This window comes from Triticum aestivum, chromosome 3A (assembly GCF_018294505.1).
Source record: "Triticum aestivum cultivar Chinese Spring chromosome 3A, IWGSC CS RefSeq v2.1, whole genome shotgun sequence".
NCBI lineage: Eukaryota > Viridiplantae > Streptophyta > Magnoliopsida > Poales > Poaceae > Triticum > Triticum aestivum.
In genome coordinates, this window is record NC_057800.1 from 553,758,275 (window position 1) to 553,763,853 (window position 5,579).

General features: G+C 42.9%; 1 long non-coding RNA gene across 1 annotated transcript; it reads left to right on the forward strand.

Annotated features, from left to right (window-relative positions):
* The first annotated feature begins 2,116 nt into the window (after nt 1-2,116).
* On the forward strand, nt 2,117-4,395 carry LOC123062188 (uncharacterized). Its single transcript, XR_006429578.1, has 2 exons — nt 2,117-3,799; nt 3,885-4,395. It is a non-coding gene; the product is annotated as an uncharacterized lncRNA (long non-coding RNA).
* Nucleotides 4,396-5,579: the final 1,184 nt, after the last annotated feature.

Sequence of the window (5,579 nt, forward strand, 5' to 3'; positions counted from 1 at the left end):
CTGGTGACTCAACTCCGATGTGTTGGCTTTGGCTACCTTCGATGGCGGCCTGACGTAGCTTGGTCATCAGAGAAGGGAGCTTCATGATGTGATCACGAGCGTCGACGGGTCTCAGGTTGTCTTAGGGTCTTCATTAGGGAGGTGTGGTGACCCAGCATACCACTGCATGGTGTAGTATGCCTGTCATTGATATAATGCCCATAAGACACCGTCTCATGAACCTTATATCCCTCAGAGTGTACAACAGAAACATAGCAGGTCTAGACCATCATTATATTACAACCTTTATTCAAACAAAGATCCAACGTTGAAATGATTCAAACTACTGGTACCAAAATGTGGGGTACCACTATTGATCCTGCGATCACTTATTTGGTTTAGATCATGCCACTCACATGATCAAGCTGGCTGCTACTACTATTCTACACTACTCTTGTTGTTGCTGATGCTCTGATCCATCTCCTCTGTTGTCGGCTTCGTAGGCGATGACGTAGTCGACTCCTTCGACTCCACCAGAAAGGTCTGGCTCCTTATAGAAGTACTCTCCAACAACATTGGGATCCCCCGGCAGCTCCTCCAAATACTCACAGTCTGGAGGGGAAATAGTACAAGGGATGAGTACAGGAGGTACTCAACAAGTTCATAGATATTCTGGGTGGAGATGCACTATAGCTACTACTGATTCCAAATAGGTCTCGACAATGGTTTTGGAAAAATTTTGCAGCACCAAATTTTACTTATAGCATTTAGTCATCAGACTTCACGGGTTGTTAGAATCTCCAATAGACTCCTTTCCCACCGCGTTCGCAGATCTTTCCCAGATCAGGGAGTGACGAGCCACAGTTCATTACACTCTGCAGAGGTGTGCTACTTTACCCACGAACGATTAACTTAGCCCTTTTGCCTGGTCCGTAACCTTGCACATCCATGATGCGTGGCCGGGTCTAAGATCTGCGTCTTTCCCTCTCCCATGTTTACCAATGCCCCTGACCCTGGCTCGAGAGGTATTCCCTCTTTTTCCTAAAATCTGCTACAGGTAGGGTTTATACGGCCCCGTGACCGATGAGCATTTACGCCGCCCTGGCGATTAAGGATTGACGGCCCTCTGCCGATAGGGTATTTACAGCACCCATAGCCGACAGGATATATCGACTCCCTGGGCCGGTTATACGGATTTACGCCCCGTGGCAAACCTATGCGAGGGCACATCGGTATGAGGAAAAGTTATTTACTCGCCCGGCCCATTCCAGGCTCCGTGGTCAACGCTATCGCTACGGCGCTGGAATGTCTGCTGATTTTGGTTGTTAAGCCCGGTACAATGGAACTCTACCACCGTGTTACCATCCTGAGTTCCATTGCCCACCAATGAATTGATAGTACTGAATATAATTTTATTTAATGCTATGAATAGATTATGCAATGAGAGAATTTTGTAAAGATGCTTTTACGAAAGCATAAACAAAGGCATGCAAGGTACGAACTTGCCTGATGATCGATAGGTGGTGTAACTCGAGGCTTCGAGACTCGCGGTTGCCTCGGGTTCTGAAAACGACATATAGTCCGATAAGGACTAATGTTGCAAGAAAATCTGCAAGATGCTATATGCATAGGATGACACGGCTTTTCTCCCCCTCTAACCCTCCAAGATTTTATTAGTGCATTTCTTTCAATTTATTTTATTAGATTATTGTTGTCAACTCTTATTTCCATACTATATATTTTATAAATAAATGGTTTATTTATTATTATTGGTAATTTGAGACACCTAGACAGTGAGTCATACTTGGTATTCAATTCTATGATTTTATGTGGATTATTTATTCTTGTTTATTTCTTAACTAAAAAGAATATTAATTATAATTAACATAGTTGAAATACTTGATTTTAAGATTGTATTAAATATTTTTAGATGTGAATTTCCACCTTGTTTATATATATTTATTTTATAATTTTAGTTGATTTATAACCTTAACACACATGTATTGGTTTGGGTTGATCTGACACATACGTGATGTGGACTAGTACTAATTAACACATATGTGTAAGTAGAAGTGCACAGGGGATTATACGTGAATTAATCCAAGGGCTTGAGGTAGCACACACGTGTATTGGTTTGGTGGCCTGGTTCAATACACATGTACGCACACCATGGTTGGGTTCAGCCCAACACGTACGCACGCTGGCTAGAGTATTCCAGAATGCGCACACGCACTCGACTCTATCTCTCGCTCAGCTCTTTTCCTCTCGTACTTCTCTCGCTCGATCCCCGCTGTCGCCGCCTGGGTCGCCGGCCGATTCTGGCCGCTCCGGTGAGCTCCGGCGCCTCCCAGCACACCCATTGCTGCTCCTTGGCGAGCTCTACCAGCTCCGCCGCATCGATCTACTTTTCCTCCCTCCTGTGGTCGTCCCCAACTATTTCCTCGCTAGGGTTCCGGTGGTGGAGGCGGGTCTTGTCGCCGACGGCCCTTCGGGCGTCGCGGGGTTTCATCCGGCACCTCCAGCGGCTCACCCCAGGCGGGTCTTGTCGCCGACGGCCCTTCGGGCGTCGCGGGGTTTCATCCGGCACCTCCAGCGGCTCACCGTGATGCGTTGGTGCCCCTGGGGTGGCGTCTCCGTGCGGTGATGCCCTCGGGGTGGCGCCACCGTGCCCGGCGCTCGCCCTGGTCGTCGTGGTTGTGCTCCGGCGGCCTCCAGACCCTCTCCTGGATGTGGTGATGGTCACACCACAACCGTTGTGTGGCTGAGCTACAGCTATGGCTACAATCTCCCTCTGGTGAGGTCCTCCCGGTTCCTTCTCCATTGATTTTGCTCATGCATGGCCTTGGCCATGATTTGGGTTGGATGTGGGATTCTACTAGTTGCTGCTAGATGTTGTAATCAAGCATCAACTCCTACTGGAGCTCTCTGGTGATAAATTCATGCCGTTCTAGGGTCTGTCAGTAGCTGCCCATGTGTATTTGCTTTATTTCTGTGCTCACGTGATGGTCTGGTGGTATATGATTGCTCTGGATTTGCTAAGTTGGTCAGGAGCAAAGTGCTTAATATGTTGTTTGCTCCTATGTGGCTCTGCTATTCGTGTTAACTGAAGGATTCTTTAGTTATGAAGCTCCCTGGTTCGGTACACTAATCCTATTGTCTTTGTCTACTTGATTTCACTTGCTGTACTTCCCACTGCAAGTTGATTAACTGAATATGCTACTCTAGTTCCTGGAGTTGGTTACTTAATTCTGTCTATTTCCATTGGTCCGGCTGACCTTCGGGTAATAGCTAATTATACTTGTTGTTACAGGTTACTGCTATTATATATACTTACAGCAGCACTGCTAATGATACTAGCCCATGTGCTGGTGGATGTGGTGTCCTATTTTCAGAAAAATACCATGTGTAAGTGGAGTGCAGTGTTCTGCAGAAGCAGATATTCAGTTGGGTGCTAACCTATCTATTTCTTCTATGCTATCTTTACTCTACTTAAGAATAGATACTGCTTCTCTTGGCTATATTCTGCTTTCTTGTCTATTTTTCTATCCCTCTCTCTTCTATTAAACTGATAAGAACAGATGTTGCCTGATCTTATTGCTTATGATGCTGGTCTGAGGCCTCTCTGGGTTCTAAAGTTATTTTTGTGGCTCCAAGAACTCCTACAAATCCTGTGATGCATGACACAACATTTCTGTGCACGCCTGAGGATTCCATCACTCCAATCCTACCTCTGGTGCTGAGTAGCTTGGTCTCGAGGCTTTGGTTATCCTTCTTCTTGTGGTTAGCCTGCACCTCCTCGCTGCTTCACACTAATTCTCAGGTTTGGGTTTGGTCCAACTCCTGTTTGGTTCAGTTGTACCAGTGGCTATCAAACTCTCACTACGGCTGGGTTGCTCTATTTATAGTGCTCTGGACGGGTGACTCAGCTGTGTGCTTGTTGTGTGTGCTGCTAGTGCTGTCCTTGCGTGAGTCTCTGGTGCTGGTGGTGTTGACAGCAGCTGCTTGCTGTTGTCAAGCTCTCCTTGATGCCTATCTTGTAAGCTGATGGGTGGCTAATTGCTTGGTTACTTGGTCCTGGCCGGGTGGGTTTGATCTATATCTACTCCTGGCTTTATTCTGAGGCTGAACAGTGGCTTATATCTACTGTCACTTGACAGGATATATGCTACATACTAATCCTAACCCACTCTCTCTAGTGTTTATGGTTGCAGGTTTTGAAGAAAAGAAGAAGATCAAGATTAAAATCAAGATCTTAGATATGATAGTATAGGAAGAATAGATAATTTAGTTTAGGTTATCTTTCCCGAATTCTTTACAATCCAAGAATGTATTCTCTTATTAATTATTCATGTATGTCATATGTAATATAACTTTGTAATATTTATCCGATTATCAATAAAGCTTTAATTTTCTTTATTGTTCAAAGCCTATATTAAATGCAATTCCAATTTATAATTGATTGGAACTTATGCACTCAAGTCCTTTTAACTTATTTGAATTATAATTTGAACCCAAAACTCTAAATAAGAGTGAAGGTCATGTCCAAATTATTTAAAATGCAAATTTAACTTAGTAATTTGAATGCAAATTTGATTTGGTTTTGAGTTGCAAGTTGATAATAACCCCAACCTATATGCCTGAATGCAAATAACATTCGGAAAAAAAATTCCCCGTTCTCTCAAACTACGGGTCATTAGAGGAGGTGAGACGGCAGCGCCATCCTTTTGTAGGAATAAGGTTCTCACCATCTTGTACCTGTTTTGTTGGTGTGTTCTACGGGCCCTTCTCGGTGTTTTCTTCTCTAGGGCAGCGATTTGCCTCGCACTCGTGGCCGTCAGCATCTTCTGGTCTACATTGATGACTTTCTGGCCATTCCTTCCACAAGTCGTCTGTCTTCCATGAATGTTATGCTTGCCACCTACAAATCGCCTACATGGCGCTAGCAGTGGGCCAGGCAGTACCGCTCGCTATGGGATTCCGTTGGTTTTTCCGAGAGATTCATAGCGGGGCTTTCAATTTTCGAACCAGTTTTTTTGGTTTCCTTTTTTTTCACCTTTTTCCCTTTTTTGTTGGTTTTCTTATGTTCCTCCTTCTTTTCTATTTCTCTTTTTTTTCTAAGCTCATGAATATTTGTAAATTTTATGAACATTTTAAAATTTGTGGACTTTTTTCAAACTCGTGAATATTTTTCAAATGTGCAAGTATTTTTTAAAATTATTGAACACTTCTATAAATCCGTGAACATTCTTACAAATTCATGATTATTTTTAAATTCATGAAAAAACGAAATTGCTAGGTTTTTCAAACTTATGAACATTTATTTAAATTGTTTAACATTTTGAAATGCATGAATATTTTTTAATACATAGATATTTTGAATTCATGAACATTCTTTTGAATTTGCCAACATTGGTTTCATATTTATGAATAAAAAATTAATTCTCAAACATTTTTTAGTTTCTGGACATTTTTCAATTCACCGAGGTCTTTTTTTACATTCGTGAATTTGTTCTTGAATTCATGGACATCTTCTGAATGCGCGATTGTTTTTTGCAAACTCGCGTCCTTTTGTAATTCAGGATTTTTTTTAGTTCGCGAAC